The following is a 22,648-nucleotide window of genomic DNA, read 5'->3' as shown; positions in this document are numbered from 1 at the left end:
AAGGTTTCCCACATACGTTTCAACTCAAACCTGACTTGTCAACCACGCCCGATTGACCTATTAAACCGCAGAGATTACAACATAAATCCAAGTGTCTTCTACACTTGTCAACATACTCCGGAGTCTTAGACCACGACAGGTCCGTACAAAACAACCAACCACGTGGATAATTTTTGAGCACCAAGCGCCACACTCATATGAAGTACGCCGACTTCCCTACTCTCATACTGCGGAGTACGCCCACTCCTCCTAAAACAACATTTACTTGGCCTAATACACACAAATCTCGCAATCACCCGCAAAAGGCATAAGCTAGCAAGCGCAAAACCCTAAACCACACACATTATGGCGCCGAGAACATCCCCAACTCACTTAGGCAGGTTCCGAGATCCCGGGAAAGTCCTGGTGAACTTAGAAACCCATCATACCTCCAATTTGCATTATCACAGAAAAACAAATCAAACAATGGTTCTCTGTCCTAGGGCCCCCAAGGGCCAAAACCGTCGCTCTGCTACCAGAACTGATAACGCGTCCCTTTATGTTAATTTATATACATTAGGACTCGTTTTAGGCCAATGAATCTTGTGACCCAGTGGTGAGACACTGTAGGACGAGATAACTGATCAATATGTCAAGCAATATATCAATAATGTCATCAATATTCACCACCACAATGCACTTTACTTTGGTTAAAGACATTAATCAAATTGTTGACGCAACCATGACCTTTCAGCCATGAATAACCACACCTTTTGATAGAATTTCATGAATTGTATTCCCTATTGATTACAATCTACTAGCAAAAGTGTCAATCTCAAAACCAAAAAGCATAAGAGCATAGTCACAATATGGCAACTGTGATATGATTTCATTAGTGCAAAAATCACAAACATAAGAACCTAGATCAGAATACAAAGAATATCATGTATGTCTCAGTTCAACATAGCGCAATGTCAGTCTCTGTCTATTTGCGTCAGTCAGAGTGATTATCTGTCCTAACCACTAATTAGCATCAGCATGTTGGGCTTCATGCAAAATAATTTAGAACATCAATTTAGAAAACATCTAACTATGGCCGCTATTCAAAAATGAGCAGTTGGTACCTAGAAAGGAAAAGCAAACAAACAAATGACATATTGCATTGTCATAATTACCCTTCAAGTATTAGGTCAGCACACAGGATCAGTCTTCGTCTTCAGGACATCAGTCAAATCGCCATCAGTCTAACTTTGTCTAAAGGACAGGGGACACTTCCCTCATAAGGAGGAGAAACGTAAGGGGCAGTCTATGGGTGAGGATGGTTTGTTAAGTCTCAAGTCACCAAACAAAGTGACAGAGTTTCTGGATAAAATTGACAGCATTCCCTACCTAGTTCTAACAACCATTCTGTGACATGGGTTTTTATCCCTTTTTCATGATACCTTCCCCCAAAATTCTATTGGACATTTACTATACCCCACTATCTTTAACCTATCAAATTAAGCATTAGGTAATCCCACTTGTCACCCCATGATAATCCATAACATTTTGATTGGTCTTCGTAATTGACGCCTTCGGAGGTGGCACATCCGGATTTTACTTCACCATTTGGCACATCTTCTCGGGTCATGAGTTTCCTTTGTCCATGGTTAAACGTCCTTGTACATTACATTAATCTACTTTTGTTTCAACTTTTGTACATAACTCATACTAAACAACGAGCATGCGAGTGAGAACAGAATCTAGGTTGATACATGAAATGAAAGGAGAGGAACAAATGCAGGGTCATGGCCCTTTGCGAGTCAGCACACTGAAAACAGAGAAAAATGCTTTAATATGAGAGCTAGGCAGCTAATTCTACAACTCACGCTAACTTAAGGCCTATGAGATTTTTAATACAAATGCGATATAGTAATGTTAATATAAAACCATAACATGAACAGTTTTACTCATTATTGTTAGTTCACGTATATTGGTGACCTCACACATAGTCGTAATTCAGATGCGTGTTTAAGCAAAACACTAATTATTGTCGTTTTCTATGCAGCATCATTAAGCATTTCACTTTTAGTATATGTAGTATTTAAACTACGCTCTCTCAGTGGCATCTCTCGATATTTCCAATTAATGCATGTCTACAGCTACCTCCTGCAATGCCTTAAAGTTTAATTCCAACAAACCTTAGGTGCGCTGCACTAACCATACACAATGTATTAAACTCTTCCCCTCCAATTTCTGGGCTCAATTTTGGTATGATCCACCTAGTCCAGTTAAGTAAGTGAAAAACTTGGATTTCTCTCAGGAGTCAGATTTGTCTCATTAAAAACAAGTTAATCATTTATCTTCCACTTGTTTCTTGCTACTTTGGTTGCTGAGAAAAATGTTGCTGCTTCTTCCAGTGTCATTCGCTAAGTGTTGGTCTAGGTGGCCATTTTGAGTCAACTGGACTATTCTCCTTTTTGGGCACCTTGTTGGGTTTGTTAAAAAAGCTCCAACATACCCAAAATGTTACAATCAGAACTGCCTCATGGTCCATCCCGGCACTCTTCTGCCTCCGCTGCATTGGATTTGCTGCATTGGCTCCTGATTGTGAAGAATCCCTTTGCTATGTTTAGAGAGCTTTGAATCCTACCAAGCCTACTTACTTCAGGAAAGCATTTGCCCCATATGTCCCTGGCCACGCCCTTCTCTCTACTGATGCATTCTTAGTAGCAATACCAAAATTAAATTGGGCTTGTTACGGCAGTAGCCCTTACTCTGTAGCAGCACCTAAACTATGGAATACTCTCCCTGTAACACTGCGTAAGACAAAAACTATTGCATTTCAGGAAAGCCTTGAAGACCTGGCAGCATGGGCAATGGTTTCTCCAGCTATTTTTAACTCAGTTAAGTTTCTCTTCAGCACCAGGGCACCTGTATAGGTATCAGAGCACTCAATAAAACTTTTATCATAACTTCAGCTACTGTACCAGTACTGGAAAATGAGACCAGCTGGATGTCTTAATCCACTGAGATATCCTACCAGATTTGAACATGGCCAATAGATATAGCCATTGAGAGAGCTCAGTAGGTTACAAGTTTTACTGTAGAAGTCAATGGGCAATCTGATAGTCACAGGTCCAAATGTAATTGTTGCCATCTCAGCTTTTCAGTTTCCAACTTTAGATAAAACAATTATTACTGAGTTTGGTAATTAAAAAGCTGTTATTTGCAGTACTACTAAATTAAAGCTGGGGTAAAAGTGCTGTATCTCAATATATATTTTGTTTAAACAAATCTCACGTCTCTTGTCATCCCATGCCATCACCACCTGCCTGAGCTTGGCATTTGCTCCTGGAGAAGGAACAGGGTGGTTGACGAGTACCGCACATTGTACTAGAGGTGAAAGAGGGATTCCTGTCCTACCCAGTCAATGGTTCACCCTTTTTCTTCGTACTCCTTCCATTTTCCATTTGGCATCACTTGGAAGGCAATGACTTGTGGGTGATTGATATGAGGGATGTTTAAAATAAACAAACCTAACAGGAGTCTGTCTCACATCTATGTAAAAAAAAATAACTCTCCAAGGAAGGGAACCGGAAAACTGACTAGTTTCCTAAAAAAAAAAACTCACCCACCAGGGTTACCCCTTGGTGGCATACTTCATCATTGGGTCCTTTCCGTTCCGTTACGGAATGGGGCGTGCTACAAGCAACAAACTACATGGAAGCACTTTTTATAACTATAACTATGATGATTAGTAAAAAAGGAGTGGAGGGGGCATTCCAGAAAGAAGATTAAAAATACCTGCCACCTGGAAGAACCTTTGTTTAATATTTATTCCTGTGGTAGTATGATTAAAAGTGGGGTAAATAGAAAGGATAAGGTTATACTATGAACCTGTCTTTCAAATTGAGGTCTACATGTTTCAAGCCTACCCCAAGGTTTTTCATCAGGACCAGTAGCACTTACCTAGTGCCACTCCTTACAAGTAACCTATAGTGCCAGTACACACCTAATGTGCATATAATAAAGGTAATACTACACCTATTTGCGTACTTGATTCAGATAACTAACCTGGAATATACAAGGAGGACAGTTAGCCTGCCTAACGCAGTACATTACTGTCTGCTCATAAATATTATGCTTTTCCAATCTTAATATCACCTTCAAACATGAAATGCACTTGTAATGAAAAGATACATCAAGGTGATCGCACTCAGTAATGGCTGACCAAAACACATAACATACAACACAAAATGACACTGCACACATAAATTGTGTGGACACATACTTTACAGATGTTTACAGGTATCATTGATCCTCCGGTGGGGGAGAGGGGGGTGCTTGTAGTAACAGTCTGTAAACGAGAACCATTAGTTATTGGCAAATGGTGGTGTGCCCACCGTGGAGTTACCTTAGCTGCAGTTTGAGAAGAATGCCCCATACTCACTACTCCAAAGCTCCGCTCCTGAACCTACTTAGTACCTACCCAGCAATTATTAATATTAATTAGATAGTCCCTGTGTGTTCCAATAACTAGCCGCCATCTTGAGTTCAGTAGGCGGTCTAGTTGACGCGCGGTTTGTTCGGTGTTTAAATACCCCGCGCCCCGGCAGCACATCAACATTCGGACCCGGGCAGGAACTACGTAGGTTTAGGAGAGGTAGACAATCATTAGTGTGGTATGTAATTAAAAAGCCAAAGCAGTGCTGTATTAGGATAAGTTCATAAGGTTACAGATTTGTCTTTTTTGAATATGTGAGAAAACATGGCAAAACATGCATTACATTAATCTGTCAGATACAAAGTGGATGAAGGGTGGCTTTTGCTACGACAGATATGAAAAGCAGCCACTAGATGGCGCACGATGCACTCCCCGTGCACGTTACGTGTATGGATATAAACAGGCTTTAATGGCGCAGCCTGTTTTCAGTTCCTGGGCTTACATCTGCTGTAAATTCATCGAGTCCGAGCGATGTGTTATCTGATGCGTTGCGCGGATACATTTATGCTAACAGTTGTTTGTCTATTTACATTCTAGACCAATACCGATTCGCTCGAAGTTGCAATTAGGTTGAGTGACTTCGCTGCATTGCGGTACGTGTATATACATTTTTGGGTAATCGGACTTTCACATCTTAGTACTGTATGGTGCCAGAGGCTCTTGAGCAAGGACTGGATGGAGCTCTGTAGTTGCGATACCGGCCCCCAAGTAGTGTTTTTATTATGAGTCATTTTGATGGCTCAGTTATAGATTTGAAGAGACCTTTTCCCTTACTTTTGAAGAACTGCTTTGGTACAAGGCTTTGTCATATTACTAAGTGGCCCCATTGGTCACATTGGTTGTTACTCTATAGAGACATCGAACCGCAGCAATTTCGTTATTTCATGACTGAAGATTTATTATATAAATACACTATGGTCTATAAGAGGCAAACGTAATTGTGTTTTTATTTTGATTTAAGTATGATTAATTTCCAGGCCTCCATTGGAGTATAAGGCAGTGACCAGCGCCTTGCTAAGGGGCCTCTGTTGTGAAGTGTTCTTGGCTTGTGCAAGACATATCATTCCTACTGGTAAGTTTGTTTTTCAGGGATTTGCTTCCCTATAGTAATGCATTGCTGGCCCCGTGCTAGGTTGTCCTCATTCAGACTTTTTATCTTCTCTAGGCCTACTGGGGACAAGATGGCAGGAACAAGGGGCCCTTTATGTGCTGGTTTTAGAACGAGTAGTGGTAGGTGCCAGGCGGAGCAGATATATGGTGAGTTTATATTGTCCTTCATGAGATCTACCTAGGTATCACTGTGGAAAGTGTTTCAGGGTATCTTTGGCCTTTAATAGTGCAAGCACTCCTGGTCCTTAGTAAGTAAACTTACAAGGGGATGCGAATAGGTCGATGAACCTTATGGATCGCATGGAGTATTCTAGTCATGTAGTGACTATCAAGGACAGCAATAATCAGCATAGAACATCTCATGAATAACCACAACTCGATGAAGAGTTAAACAATTTTTATTTTCCTATTGATTACAATTCTAAATCATCTGTTAGATCAATCTTTATTCAATCCACTCAAATATTAATTTGTTAATGAAAAACTTCATAACATAACTTGAAGAAAACATATGCGTAAAAGCACCTACGTATGTCAAAAGGATACCAGCATTACTAGCAGAGTTAAGCAAATAGCTCGTCAGTCATTTGTCACTGTCAACGTCACAGCTAACAGCCTACCTAGCCAAGATTAGCATCAGCATGTGGGGCTTCATGCAAAACAATTTAGAGAAAAAAACATTATTTTGGAAAAGATCTATCTAAGTGAGAATTCTATAATCAGCGCAGTTGGTACCTAGAAGAAAAGGCACAATTTGTCAGTCACATTTTTATAGCTACCTATCCACAGGATGGATCAGCAACAGAGTACTTCTTTATCTTCAGGTCATCAGTCAGCCACGCATCAGGCTCTCAGAGTATAAGCCCAACAACAGAACCTCGGACAGCGTCTCCTGACGTCATCAATTCTCCCCTCGCATCTGAAGTTTTAGCCCTTTGTCATGACTTTTTATTAGGGTCTCCCAGTCCATCCCCCTAATTCCTAATTGGTCAGTCAGTCAGCAGATATGACTTTAACCTATAGTATTTGTTTACCCAATCTACCAATTTTAATATTAGTCCTTTCACAAGATGCGGATTGGTCCACTATACGATGTCCTCATCATCCGGCTCTTCAGGTATAAAAATTGTTGCATGTTCCTCTTCAGTCAGTGCCTCCATTTTTCGAGTCCTGAGAAAGTACATTTAGCCTACTCTACACATAATTGTATCAAATTGTCTTCATTATCTCCTGTCCGCCGGTACATTGCAGAAAATTCTAGCTAAGCAACTTTAACATCGGGCAGTTCAGGGTCATGGTAGCTTCTTGCAACTGCGGTTATTATTTCTGCTCTCTGAGTGTGAGGCCTTGGAAGACTAGGCCATGTTTTCAGCTAAGTTAGCACTATAAATTTAAGTGAAACATAGGTTATACATTTAAATATGACATATTACTACATTATTCTTGTATATTTTTCATCATTTCATACAGTTCCAGTTATATTAGTACAATCTTGTATATATGGCTGTCTTGCCCAAGGGCACATCTTCAAAAGTGCACATAATTTTTTTCTACGATTAATTCTTCTACAAACTTTTCATTATTCAAGCACATAAACATCATTAATAATTTTCTAATTAGCATATCTGTTTCAACAGTCCCTCCTCTGATGACTAAATATGTCATCACACCTTTCTTTACCAACACTTTACAGTTCCGTTTCTGTTGTATTTTGTCTTCTTCTTAAATTTTCCCTAAAGATTCTTTCCCTAGATTGTCCTTCCCTCCTCTGATTATTTTTAGATCTCCTTAATTTTATTCTTTGCCATAATTTGCATATGCCCCATAACCCTAATATACAAGCAATTACAATTACTATTCCCTGTACAATTTTTAGTAATACCCCATTCCAAATTTGACTAAACCAATTACCCACTGAAGCAAATTCTTTCAAATCCTTACTTGAATTAGTGAAGTTAGTGAGTTAGTCTCTTATCTCCTTATCGTTATTAGGAATGTATAAGCAGCAGTGCCTATCATTATTCATCCTACAGACTCCACCGTCTTTCGCTAATATGTCTAAAGCAAGCCTATTTTGAAGCGTCATAGCTCTATCCATAGCTAATTCAGTATTTAACAGGAGTATTGCCCCTGTAAAATTTGTCAGCATGCTATCCACAATAGTAGACAGCTTCCGTATCCTGATTGCATTCAAAATATCTCCTACAGAAGGTATAACTGCACCGAAAATATCTCCCACAATTGCAGAAGAGGTTTCCCTCCTCTGTCGCTTATAATGTAATTCAGTCACTTTCGGAAATTTCTTTAGATCATCTATCTGATAAATTTTAGGGGAAACTATCCCCAAATAACATGTCCCATACCATCCTCTAGGAAGACAGTAATAAGCATTAAGTCCACAAATATAGTAAATCCCACGAATTGCAGGCTCCTGACCATTCAGCATAAAAGCCATTTACTCTGAAACAAAAACACATGCCTACATTCACTCGTACCCACAAATAAAGTGTCTGCGTGATTTTGGCCTTTATATACAAAGATTCCCTACATGTAATGCATCTAAAGCTACCTTTCCTTGTGTTTTGTAATAGCAGTGTAATCATAATCATTCTTATAAGTTCTCTTTTCTAATCCCTTCTCTAACTTTTCCTTCAATGCCTTTTTCCTGTCATCTGTATGCCCTATAAAGCTCTTTTCTAGTGGTGTAAGCAAACAGGTTAAATTATTCTTGTGTGCGGATGTGGTCCCAAATGCTAATGTTGGTGCAAAGAAGCCTCTAAATAATACTATATCATGCTCCTTAGCTATTTTACTCAGATATCTAATAAGAGGAACACATGAAAACACAAAATCATAGTTGGAGTAGAAGTATTGTTTATATTCTTGGTTACAGAATCTTGTTAGTAGCAGACCACAGCTTATGACATATGTTAATGGCAAACTATGGTACGTAACCCCTTCTTCCACTGAGGAATGAATTTGCATTCATGCAAGACAATTCCTTGCATCCATCGTCTGAACATACTCACTCAACAAACGATAGAATACATTAGAAGAAAGCTCTCCTTGAGCATTAGTTAAATCACGCAAATATTTCTCATCTAGCTTAAACTTTTCTAAAGCTGTTAGTGTAGTAGCTTCAGGAACAGAAACAAAAGTAGCCTTTTTCATATCATGAGTAGACCTACCCACAATTATTATAATAAATATTATTCCACACATAACTGCCACTCCAACACTCAAATATCTACAATACCTAATATGCCTAACTCGATTATTTAAATCGGCCATGATCTGTAGAAAATCAGAAAGTAGAAGCAACTCTTAGATAAAGTGCAAAAGAAAAATCAAAAAATGAAGAAAATATCTCTCCTCTCACAGTTCAGTTTCATATCCAGGAACCCTTTTTCCTTTGTCAAAATCGATTAGCAGCTTGTCACATCCGGTTTTCAATTGTCATACCAGGTTATCAATGTCTTTTCCTGTTTTATTTCAACAGTCTCTCTTTAGGTTTTAGCTCAACATCTCAATCTTTTGATTGCCTTCAGGTTACATCAAAGCACTGACTCGAAACTTCTCTATAAAAACAAAAGGACATAAACTCGTGTTGCCATTCATTTGTCGCTGCATATGCCCACTCAGGACCTGCATATCTTCGACTTGCTATTCTTTTTCTTTTCAACCTACGTTCACCACCTATTTCTGCTTCACTCAGTTCTTCCTTTCTCGTAGTATCCACTTCTTCTTCTATTGTTTCATTTATAACCAATTCCTTCTTCTTTCCAATTTGTGACTCAGGCCAATTATCTCCTTTTCTTGTTTCTTCTGTCAGTATTCTCCTCAGGATTGGACTCTTTTCCTTTTCTTTCTCTATGGTGTTTTCTCTTGATGGACTTGCAACAGGTTCAGGAGGAATCGAATCACTTTGACTTTGATATGTCTCAGCTCTTTCACCCTTTTGATCTGGCACTCGCTCTGTTTGCTTTTCAGCACTGTCTGCTTCTGGGAAGACCCCTTCTGTGCTCGGTTCTCCTGCTGTCACCATTGAAGTAGGCTCTTGCACACCGTCCTGTAATTCTTCACTCTCGTCTCTTACGGGGTGATAGACCCATCTTCCACAAGCTCAGGCTCAACCTCGGGCTCAGCTTGCTCTTGTTCCGGTTCAAGTGTAGCTACTTGTTTCACTGTTGTTGGTGCTCTCAACAACACTTCTTCATGCTCTTGCGGGCTCACCACTCTCTTCGTATGACTTGCATGTATCCAATTCCGGCAGACCTGCACACTTTACAGCTGTCGTAGTTGTTAGCACCACCTGGTAGGGACCTTTCCAACATGGTTCCAAACAGGTCTTGTGAACATGTTTTTTGCTGATGACCCAGTCTCCGGCTCTCAGATTGTGACCTTGGTCATGGATGGGTGGCAGGGTAGGGGCCAGCACCTGCTGAGAAAAAGAGCGGAGCACATCAGCCAGACCTTTGCAGTAGTCCAACACCATATCATCTGTAATATTGACAAGTGCATTGGCTGGAATTGCTGGCAATCTCATCGCTCTGCCCATGAGGATCTCATGGGGCGACAGCCCTGTCTTCCTGTTAGGTATGTTTTACATTTTCATCAACACCAAAGGTAATGCGTGTGGCCATTTCAGATTGGTAGCGGCACACATTTTGGCAATTCTCAATTTTAATGTACCATTCATTTGTTCCACCAGTCCTGATGCTTCAGGGCGATAGCTACAATGCAACCTCTGCTCAATGTTCAGTGCTGCACATAAGAGTTTAGTCATCTCGTTATTGAAGTGCGTTCCCCTATCTGATTCTAAAGAGATCAGAAATCCGAAACGTGGTATTAACTCTCTAAGTAACAACTTTGCTACTGTGAGACTGTCATTTCTTCATGTGGGGTATGCTTCAATCCAATGACTAAAGACACACACAATCATCATCACGTACTTCAGACCACCACATGCAGGCATCTCAATGAAATCCAATTGCATTCTGCTGAATGGACCTCCTGCTCTTCCAATGGTGCTCAAATTCACCACTGTCCTTTTTTCCACATTTAGTTGTTGACAAAATATACATTGATGACATACTGCCTCTGCTGCTTGTCTGAATTTAGGATTGAACCAATCAATTTTGAACAACCTGACCATAGAATCCCTTCCAATATGTGCCTGCCCATGATAATAACGGGCCATCTGAGACAATAAACTATTGGGCTAAACCATCTGACCCTCCTCAGAAATCCAAATTTCTTCAGGCCTTTGGACACATTTCAGTTTTACCCAAAGTCGTTTCTCCTCCTTATCTGCATTTTCCTGCAATGTTTTCAATTCTTCCAAAGTATCAAACACTTTTAATGCAAAACTTGTGCAAATATTTTCTTCCTCAGGCGTCAATTCCTACTTGTCTTTAAACGATATACAGTTCAACGCGCAAAACCTTTCTCACTGGTGTTCCTGTAGTAGTCAGGAAACCTCTTTGCGACCACAACTGACCAAAATCATGAACAATTCCAAATCCCTATTGACTGTCTGCATAGATTGTGACTCTTAGCCTAATAGAAACATGGCATGCTCTAGTAAGAGCCACCAATTCTGCTACTTGCGCAGAATATACACCTTGAAGCCAGGAAGCTTCTAATGTGCCCATAATTTTGTATACTGCATATCCTGCTCTCAGTGTCCCTGTTCCATCTCTGAGACATGAACCATAAACAAAGTCAATTTGGTTGTTTTCTTTCAAACGCGTGTCTCTAATATGAGGTCTTGGTTTTGTACACAGCTCAGTTACTTCAAGACAATCATGCTCAATTTCTTCTTCAGCAATGTTGGTGGATTCAACACTGAACATCATTTCAATGTAACATTAGGAGCACCCAATATGCTCGTCTCATACCTTGTCAATCTTGCACCAGTCAAATATTGCGTTTTTGTCCTTGTCAGTAAGATTTCAACAGAGTGTGGTACCATTACTGTCAAAGGGTATCCCATGACTACCCACTCACATTGGGAAATACTTTGACCGCCTGCGGCTACTGCACACAGCCAACCTGGTAAAGCTGCTGCAAATGGGTCCAAGGTAGCTGAAAAAAAAAGGCTACTGGGCGATAAGCACCTCCATGGACCTGTGTCAAAACAGACAAAGAACAAGCATCACGTTAATGGCAGAACAATGTGAATGGCTCTGTGTAATCAGGCATTCCCAACGCTGGAGCTCTGCACAAACCTTCTCTGAGTTCAGTGAATGCTTTCATCTGAGCTTCATCTAGGGTAATGGGATCTATAACTTCCTTGTGAGTTAACTGCTGTAGGGGTTTTGCAATCTCAGCAAAATTTGGAATCCACTGTCTACAATACCCTACCATTCCCGGAAACATTCTGACATCTTTCTGTGAAGTCGGAGGACTTCTCTGCAATATCATGGTAATTCTCTCCCTGGAGATTCTTCTTGACCCTTTCTCAATCTGATGTCCCAGGTAGTTCACTGATTTCTGACGGGAAACACCCGGAAGAACGAGTCCGGAACCACAGTGTTGTGAAAAATGAAAGCTAAACAACGCTTTCGTTCTCCACGACTTACTGGTTTTAGTACCTTAGCCACGCATGTCTGTACAACGTACATGCATGGTTAAGGTACAGAAGAATGGAGTCAGAGTGGACGCGGTGAAGGAGGAGGTAAGTTGGGATGGGACTGGGGCTGTTTTTTGGAGAGGGTGGGGGAGGCTTGGGTGATTAGGGTTTGGGGGGCAGGGTTTAGGGTTAAGGGGTGGGTTGGGGTGTTTAGGTTTTAGGGGCGGGGTGGGGACTCAGGGTTTAGTTTTTGCGGTGGGGGCTGGGGGTAATTATGGTTTAGTGGGAGGGGTTTAGGTTTAAGGGGTGGTGTGGGGGGCTGGGGTGGTTTAGGTTTTAGGGGGGGTTGGCGTTCTGGTAATTTTGGGGATGGGGGCTTTGGGTTGTTGTGGGGATGGCGGGGTCGCTGTAATTTTTGAGGGTGTGGGAGCTAGGGAGGAATCATCCTGGGTCGTGCATGCGGATTGCTAATGCCTTTACCAGGAATGCGTTTACAATGGTAAAATCGTTTCGTGGTAAAGGCATTGGTGGTTAGAACGAGGTCATTGTTCCGACCTCGTTGTTGAGCCACGGGTGGTTGAGGCACCCGTGGTTCCGAGATATAACCATTTCTGACAATACTGCAGCTTTACAGGTGACACCTTATGTCCAAAATTTCCCAAATGATTCATTAGGGCAATTGAGTCGTACTTACACATGTCCCTTGTTCTGGATGCAATCAGAAAATCATCAATGAATTGTACTAGAGTCGATTTGTACGGTAATTCCAATGACTCCAGATTCTTTTTCAGGATCTGATTAAACAGTGTTGGTGACTCCGTATACCCTTGTAGAATCCTGCACCAGCTGTAGACTCTGTCTAGGAATTTCAAGCTAAATAGAAACTGACTATCCTCATGAGGAGGCACAGAAAAGAAAGCTTGTGACAAGTCAACCACTGTGAACCACTCTGCATCGCAAGGAATCTGAAACAGTTTCACTGCTGGATTTGGCACCACAGGATAACACTTGACCACCAGACCGTTCACTTTTCGCAAGTCCTGCACAATGCGCACTTTCCCACATGGCTTTTTTAAGCCCATTATCGGTGAACTACATGGACTGCTCAACAATTCCTTCAAAACCCCTTGTTTTAGAAAATCTTCAATTATTTGTGCCACCTTCATCAGGACATCCTGTGCCATGTTATACTGTGGAAGTTGCAGAAATACTGCATTTGGCTTCAAAGTGATCTTAATCAGTTCCACTCCTTTAATCAAACCCACTTCTTTACCTGTCATGTTCCAGACATCTTCCTTCACTGTTCCCTGTAAATCCACATGCAATTTTCTCACAGTAAACATTGGGAAAAACCCAATCAATGGCTATTCCTCATTAGCATTGTTGATCACCGTCTCAGACACCTGTTCTTCTTCATCATCGCTATTAGTTTGTACTTCTATTCCAGTGTCTGAACATTTAATGGAGCATTTTGTCTTACACAGTAAGTCCCTTCCCAGTAGGGATACTGGACTTGAGTCACACATTACAAACCTATGCAGTCCCTGGTAATAACCAATCTCAACCTGTACTGGATCTGTGATTGGATTTGTCAACTGTCTGTTCTCCACTCCCACAACTTGAACTGTTCTGCCTGAAAGAGGTAAATTTGGGACTTCCACGCTTCTAACTGTAAAGCGTGTAGCTCCTGGGTCCACTAAAAATGAGACCTTATAACCCATCACCTTTCCCTTCACAAAAGGTCTTCTCTGATCTACTAGGGATGCTGCAAGCATATACGGTCCTTCATCCGAACTATCACTCATCCATTCTTTGTTTATTTCATCCTCACTATAAAATGGGAATTGGTGTACTGTGTCTTACTTCTGTCTTGTCTCTGACCTGTGACCTGCTGAGTAAGCATCATCTGTTGCTGTTCCGTCGGGGCTTGAGGTATCTGCATTTGCTGTATAGGTACCATGGGAACCTGCTGCTGTATTGGTTGCAACTGTGTTAGTTGTGCACGCAGCACTTGCACCTGCTGCATGGGTTGGAAATTCTGCACTCTGTTCTGAACTTTGGGAATAAATCCTTTCATTCTTGGGACTTACACAGTTTGAAATGTACTGACATCACCACCCTGCTGAACAACACCATCCTGCGCCATCAACGGACACTCCCGCTTCCAGTATCGCACACTTCAGTTCAAATGACACAGTAACATGTTTTTCATTCTCTGCATGTCATTCTGAACTACCGCAGTGCCCAAATCTGGCCCACGCGTCATGTCCATTCCACGACCTCTACCTCGTATCTGAGGCTGGAACATAATAGTTCTCTGCTGCGGCGGCATTGGTTGTACTAAAGCTCCTTGCACTCCTGTCTGAGCTGCCTTTATCTGCATTACCATTGCTTTTTCCTTCAGCTGTTTCTGCTTCAATTCAATCTCATCACTACAGTACTTTGCATATTGCAACACTTCATCAATCGGTTTTGCCTGCCAGCAAATCAAATGATTCTTAATCATCTGCCCTACTTATGGTCTCAACCCTTCAACAAGCCTGAATACAAAATGCAACAAGTCTTTCAGCTCAGTTGCTTCTTTACCACTGTACTCTTTAAATGCTTTCAGCAATCTCTCATAGTAGGTATGTATTGACTCCTTAGTCTCTTGAACTGTTCTGTCAGTTCTCTGCCAATCAATGTTTTTGGGAGAAATGCTTGTCTTCAAGAACTCAATCACCTTATAGTAATGTTTCATTACCTCAGGTGAGGGTGCACCTGTAACTGTATCCCTTTCTGGTTCGCTTGTCGGCCAAACCACTGTCTCCAACAATGTATTTAAGTCTTCCCACAGACATTTAGAGAGTTTCACAAATCTGTCTGTCTGCTGATACCACTCAACTGGTTTCTCTCTCAGTTTTGGGTAATCATTTGTGAATGGCAATATATCACTTCTGTGCCATGGGACATGAACAAACTGCCCTCCTGGAATTTCTCTCATCTGAAGCATCTTCACTGATTCCCTTTCTTTCTGAACATCTTCAGACCCTTCTTGTGACTCTCGTTTTCGCTTATCCTTCTTCTTTGCCCATCTACCTTCCCACTTCTCCAATGCTCCCCAGATCTGTGCATTCTGCAACAATTCTTTTAAGTGAGCCTTCATCCCTGCCAATCTCATATGTTCAAAATCCTTTGCCTCAAAATCTAACCTGTAACTTCATTTCGAATGCTTTGTTCTCAATCTCAATGTCATGTTTTTCTGCCAGCTCTGCCAATTTCTGATGTATTTTACTCACTTCCCTTGTGATTCTGGGGCACAAATACCTCAGCTCTTCTTCTGTGTAGGATTCTAACCTGTTCATTCTCATCGTTCCCTCAAGTAGCTCTGTTGCTTCTGTAGCTAACCTCATGCGATTTATCTGCTCTTCACCTTTAGATGCATTTTGAGGTATATTTAGACTGTCCAACCATTCAATAAGTTTCTAGTTATATTGCTCTCCTCTGGGCGCGTGTTTTACTATGATACCCGATTCTTTCGATGGGACAGTAAGCGTATGCACTTTGGTTCCATACACTATCACTAAGAATGATACCACTGCGTGTACACAGCGTCCCACTCATTGTTTGTGTGTGCATTGATTGATAATACATGTGGCATGATCTATATGCTTTTGTGTTTACTCAACAGGTTGACCCTTACATTAGACTAGCTTGACGTGCAGCCTTTTTGTAAGTGACTGGAGTTTAATATGACTGTCAGTTTGGACAAATTGTACACCTTAATTGTTTTTTAGGAGAAGTATTGAGATAGATTTTTTGGTCCTGATGATGTGTCGTTGGATCCTTTTGGTCCGTTTAGACACGAAACATGTTGACCCTTTGTCTTAGGGTTTTGGCCAATTCCTTAATCCCTATTCTCAGGTTTAGTGAGAGAGTGTTTTGAGCATAATCTCAACCTTCCCTCTCCCCCTTGTTTTTATTACTTTGGCCATCATCCTTTTCTGTTCATTAAAATGTGGTGTCTTTCTAAGGTTTTGAGCCAATTTTAACCTTTTCTGTTTGCCATTTCTTCTCTCTCCTCGCTTGTGTGGTGCCTGTAATTGGACCTCAATCACTTGACCTCTTTTTCGGCACAGTGCTACTGAGAAAAGATCTCCGTCAAAGAGCCCCCTTTCAGGGGTGCTCGTCAGACATTGCAGCGCCGGTCTGACGAGGAGCTTGCCCGATGATGAAGCATGACATCCGATGGGATGTGTGAGGGCACTAGCTTCTAACCTAAGGGTTGCCCTGTGTTTTCCTTTCATCTTCCTCTATTAGGAACAGTGTATTCTTGTTTTGTGTCCAACCATTCACTCATTTGCTGAGCTGACAATCCCTGTAATGAGATGTTACTTGCAGTTGGCACTGGTACCTGCTGCATCGCTGCACCTGGAGTTTGTGGCGTCAAATGTTTCAACCCTTGACTCGCATTCGGGCCATATACTGCATCTTGAAGCGCTACAAGCGGACTAAGATCCATTAATGGTCTAGACCCACTAAAGGTTTGACCCACAGATGACATCTGCACAGGATCACTCACTCCCCTCCTCACAAGACTTTGAGCCTGATTACAACTTTGGAGGAGGTGTTAATCCGTCCCAAAAGTGACGGTAAAGTGACGGATATACCACCAGCCGTATTACGAGTCCATTATATCCTATGGAACTCGTAATACGGCTGGTGGTATATCCGTCACATTTGGGACGAATTAACACCTCCTCCAAAGTTGTAATCAGGCCCTTTGTGACATTTCACTCTGATCTCCTGCTCTCGCTAACTTTTGTGCAAATAAAAGGCACTGCTGGGCCAACAGTAATCAGTAGCGATATTGCGTCTGAGCTGCCCTGACACTTGCACCTTGTGGAAAAGTTACCCCCATAGCCTGATTCATGACTGGTGTGACATCTGACTGTGTTCCTGTTATCAGTGTAAACTTCGACAAACCCGGTGGCTGTGCCAGAGGCAATAACATAGGAGTCGGCTCAGTCTGAACTAGCATTGGCCTTGGGAGCACTTGCTCCGATGTCACCACTAAGTTCGAAATCGTCTCAACAACTGGCACCTCTGGATAAATTCTCTGTATCGATGGTGGATGCATCTGCGCTTGGACCACGGTAGTAGTCCCTGCATTAGGTGTACTCTGTACTACCCCTGTCTACACTGTCCCTCTGTTCCCAATGCTTGTGCTGGAGCAGTTGTAGCGGCACTAGTTCTTAGACCCCCTGGATGAGTCCCATAGGGTGGAGGCCGATCCCTCAACAACTGTGTAATAAGGTCCGGAACATCTGAGTCCTCATCATCTTCATAAGGCTTTTTCTTTTTCTTTGCTCCTGTATCCTCACCTCCCTTAGCAGTATCTTCTTTCTCTGACTTGTCTTCCTCTGCGATTGCAGGAAACAGTTTAATTCCCTGTAGTGTCTCTGTTCTCCACCTTTTCTGATCCCAATCCCACCTAGCTTCTGCTAAGGATTTCTCCACTCTCTTTATTCTCCTCTTAAATTTCATCTCTTGTTGCTGTCTGGCCACTAGCTCCCAAACCGCTAAAGCCTCACACTGTGCTGGTCTCGGTAATGGCTTTGTCTCATATAGTGCTATTTGCAATTCATCCAAATTCTCAAATTAAACATTCAATGCTCTGGAAACGCTAAGGCTCCTAACTTCTTTGTCATCTTGCACCACTGCTTTAACCAAAGACATGGTGCAACACCTCGCTCCTCCATCACAATATAAACCAGAGAATTTTCCGCTGGGGTTGGCTCCCCCACTGACGCCTTAATGTAAGAATCACCCTTCATGACACTTCTGAACGCCTTGAAAAACTTCATTTTGTCTACTGTATTTGTTTCGATTCAATAAGGAAATGACTTTCACTCCCAAGATTCCCTTCACCCGCTTACTCAACCAATTGCCTCTTACGGATGGCTGCCAATCCACTTGCGACACCTCTTACCAACCAACCTGTCCCAGCGCGGCACACTGACATCACACTCACACACTACGGCTGACAAAGTCTTGCGGCTTGTCCTCCTAAACTTCAACTCACACAACTTATGCAAATTGTTGCAAGCACCTTAACCAAATACCAATAACCAAAACTTAGCTGCTGGTTTACTACAGGAAGGGGCACAATCGCTTCAGAGACCTTACGGATTTTCACTAATGGCCCTTTCGCTCATATAGCTATTCCTCTTTCTCAGTCTCCCACATTCACAAGCAAAATTCGACCCGCAAATTTCACTCTCAACTGATCAATGGGTCTCTCCTGGTGCACATAGGACTCGCCAAATCTCAGTCGAAAATTTTTCTTACTCCCTTAACTAACACACTGACTTGTTGACCACGCCCGATCAACCTACTAAACCAGGCAGATTACAACATATAACCAAGTGTCTCCTACACTTGTCAATATACTCCAGAGTCTTAGACCACGCAGGGTCCGTACATCACCAACAACCACATGGACAATTTTTGAGCACAAAGCGCCACACACATATGAAGTTCGATGACTTCCCTATTCTCATACTGCAGAGTACGCACACTCCTACCAACCTCAATTGGAGTACGCAAACTCCGTACTTTACCTCACATAAAGCACAATTCACCTGCAATTTGCTTAAGCCTGTGCAACCGCAACCTACCACTTTCATACTATCGCAAGAATGCCGAGAATATACCCATTTTTACTAGCGGGATCCAGGATCTGGGAAAGTCATTTCTTGGCTTAAGGGGACATCATCTTTGCTACAATTGCCATTTCAGAAAAACAGAATTCAAACTTCATAAGAAAAGACACGAGCAACTAACCCTAACTTAAACTACCACCATAAGCAATAATCACCACATAACTTAGTTCTCCAAGGAAACTCACCATCAAGCTGCTACCAAAAACTGAAAGTGTGCCTGGTCCTTAGTAAGTAAACTTACAAGGGGAAGCGTATAGGTCGATGAACCTTTTGGATCGCATGGAGTATCCTAGTCATGTAGTGACTATCGAGGACAACAATAATCAGCATAGAACATCTTCTCATGAATAACCACAACTCAATGAAAAGTTAAACAATTTTTGTTTCCCTGTTGATTACAATTCTAAATCATCTGTTAGATCAATCTTTATTCAATACACTCAATTATTAATTTGTTAATGAAAAACTTCATAACATAACTTGAAGAAAACATATGCGTAAAAGTGCCTACGTATGTCAAAAGGATACCAGCATTACTAGCAGAGTTCAGCAAATAGCTTGTCAGTCATTTGTCACTGTCAACGCCACCCCTAACAATCTACCTAGCCAAGATTAGCATCAGCATGTGGGGCTTCATGCAAAACAATTTAGAGAAAAAAACATTATTTTGGAAAAGATCTATCTAAGTGAGAAATCTATAATCAGGGCACTTGGTACCTAGAAGAAAAGGCACAATTTGTCAGTCACATTTTCATAGCTACCTATCCACAGGATGGATCAGCAGCAGAGTACGTCTTCATCTTCAGGTCATCAATTAGTCAGCCACTCGTCAGGCTCTCAGAGTATGAGCCCAACGAAAGAACCTCGGACAGCGTCTCCTGACGTCAATTCTCCCCTCGCATTTTTAGTCCCTTGTAATGACTTTTTATTAGGGTCTCCCAGTCCATCCCACTAATTCTTAATTGGTCAGTCAGTCAGCAGATATGACTTTAACCTATAATAATATTTGTTTACCAAATCTACCAATTTTAATATTAGTCCTTTCAGAAGATGCAGATTGGTCCACTATACGATGTCTTCATCATCCGGCTCTTCAGGTATCGAAATTGTTGCACGTTCCTCTTCAGTCAGTGCCTCCATTGTTCAAGTCCTGGGAAAGTACATTTAGCCTACTCTACACATAATTGTATCAAATTGTCTTCATCATCTCCTGTCGGCCAGTACATTGCAGAAAATTCTAGCTAAGCAACTTTAACATCGGGCAGTTCAGGGACATGGCAGCTTCTTGCAACTGCGATTATTATTTCTGCTCTGAGTGTGAGGCCTAGGAAGACTAGGGCATGTTTTCAGCTAGGTTAGCACTATAAATTGAAGTAAAACATAGGTTATACATTTAAATATGACATATTACTACATTATTCTTGTATATTTGTCATCATTTCATACATTTCCAGTTATCTTAGAATAATCTAGTATATATGGCTGTCATGTCCCGAGGGCACATTTTCAAAAGTGCACATAATTTTTTTCTACGATTAATTCTTCTACAAACTTTTAATTATTCAAGCACATAAACATCATATATAATTTTCTAATTAGCATATCTGCTTCAGCAGTAGCTAAGTATCCTAATTACGTTGGTGAGGAAATATACAAGGGATTTATGCCGGCTTGAGTCTACAAGCTTTAGTTTTGGCATGTAGGCACGCCAATCCACTGTGTAATTCACTCCTGCAATGATACAATGGTTTTGCATATACAGGTTGTTTATTTGAGCAAATAAGATGCTCATAATTAGGAATGAGATCTATCATGTACAAACAAATGACATATAATAATTTGTGATTTTTAGTTCGTAAGTTCTAACTTTTTCAAATATTTTGTCCTGATGATGATCCGGCTCTAATGAATATAGTGTTTTGAGTCGAAATGTCTACGTGCTTTGATGTGGACTGTTGATCATTGTGGTGTGTCTTTTAACCTCGTCATTTTGGATGTTATCTAACGACAATGAGATCCTGTTCAGCCACATTTGTATATAAATTTGTATATCGGATTGGTGTACTTCGTATTCAATCTATTCACCTTCACTGTGCCGCCACTGTACAGGAGCACCTATGTATAAGCAACAGTTTTTTTTTTCCTTCAGCTTTCTTTTCAAAAATATTTTTTTCTCAGTTATGCACCTTTAATAAGAAGTAATGATTTTATTTAAGTTTGAATAAAGGTTACACATGACTGAACAGAAACCTTACCTAAGAGGAAGGTTTTTCTTTCATTACTTGCGGTGAAAGTCAAGGGCTACACTTCCCTCGCAAGGACCACTCATTTGATGATACAGCTGGAAAATAGCCATTTTCTATGAAATCTGAGTGTACAATGCTGTGTCCAACTACCATTTTGCACTGTTGCAATTTCATTGGCCCCTTCCTCATTATTAACCAAGGAAAGTAAAATGTCATAATTCATAAATGTGGAGGGCTTTTTTTGGGGTGCCAGGACCTGTTTTCTATCAAAATCAAACTCTATTCAGCACTCCTTTCCAAGAGCAATCTTTGGTAATGAGTGGTCATTGGTTATGGAATTGATGTGAATTTCAGAATTCAGACCCATTTCAAAAGTCACAAAGGAACTGTTTTTTACAAAAGCCTTTCAGAAACAGACCTGACTTGCATTTTGGTTGTACACGCCAGCTGCTGACATATTAACACATTGCAGGTCATAAAGGTGCACTGTTGTTCTGGATGGGTGAGATATCTTCTTCTATTGAATGGTCCATACTCCACCCATAGTGGATATGTCTTTCGGCACACACATTCTTGCACTTAATAACCCATACTGACAATCAATGTAATCCATCACTAAACAATATATTAGTCTAATCCAACCTTACAAACCACTAAATACAACCAAAATATATCAGCAGACATCTGTAGTTCTGGAGAGTGAGAATCCCAGAACCACAAAGGATGCCCAAATTCAGCTAGTTATAAATTACAAATGCTGGGCATCCACTATACAAATGCATTTAACCCAACATATCACCTCCACTTAAATGTTGGTACTCGCTCAATGATACATAAAAATCTCACTTTAAGTAACCACAGTCTTTCCAGTGTATGGATTGTGTGACATTATGCAAATGTATAATTACATTGGGAATTATCAATTTTACTTTCCATATATTGCCTTTATACCGTATTAATACATTACAGACACACATACTTGCACACATTACAGCATGCGTTACTTACTTCAGTGGCAAAAGAATGTATGTAAATACCCACAAAGTAGTAAAACAAGTACATTCCAAGCTGTGTATTAAATAGATTACAGGTCTAACTCTATTGTGAATCAGGACCAGCGTGCACTAAAGTGAGGCCATTAAGAACAATGAGTCTAATATACACTAAAAACTCTAACCCTTAGGTGAGGAGGTTGTCTGTAAGGGAGTAATTTAGCTTGTTTCTGTATTTGTTCTGTGAGCATTCCTGGTAAGACCTAAAGTGATTAGTGTAATTCCTAGCACTTTCAGCTTTCACCTCATACATTTGTATATAACGCATGTGTCCTGGTAAGTGTGGGAAAATTATTCTGCAAGCGCCATGACTAACCAAAATGTATACTATGTGGGTTGAAACTTAATTTGAAATTGACACCATTTGAAGTGCTCTGAAACTCCCTGGGATCCATACTTTCCTATTGTAAGAAAACAAAAGTGTAGGTAACGAACAGTGTCATCTGTGTATGCAGCACAGCATCTTGTCTGCGCTATGCTATTTTACAGGCAGAGAT

General features: G+C 41.0%; 1 long non-coding RNA gene across 2 annotated transcripts in view; it reads left to right on the top strand.

Annotated features, from left to right (window-relative positions):
* Positions 1-4,601: 4,601 nt before the first annotated feature.
* LOC138301968 (uncharacterized) overlaps positions 4,602-22,648 on the top strand; it is a 175,442-nt gene continuing 157,395 nt past the window's right edge. The window contains exons 1-4 of one of the 2 annotated variants that reach the window (XR_011205192.1): positions 4,602-4,624; positions 5,003-5,058; positions 5,443-5,537; positions 5,631-5,722. This is a non-coding gene — a long non-coding RNA (uncharacterized lncRNA). Of the gene's footprint in view, positions 4,625-4,860; positions 5,059-5,442; positions 5,538-5,630; positions 5,723-22,648 lie in introns of those variants that run through there. The other variant, XR_011205191.1, reaches the window with a different exon arrangement.

The sequence above is a fragment of the Pleurodeles waltl genome, chromosome 6, assembly GCF_031143425.1.
Source record: "Pleurodeles waltl isolate 20211129_DDA chromosome 6, aPleWal1.hap1.20221129, whole genome shotgun sequence".
NCBI classification, from domain to species: Eukaryota; Metazoa; Chordata; class Amphibia; order Caudata; family Salamandridae; genus Pleurodeles; species Pleurodeles waltl.
This window is presented reverse-complemented; position numbering and strand designations above follow the sequence as displayed.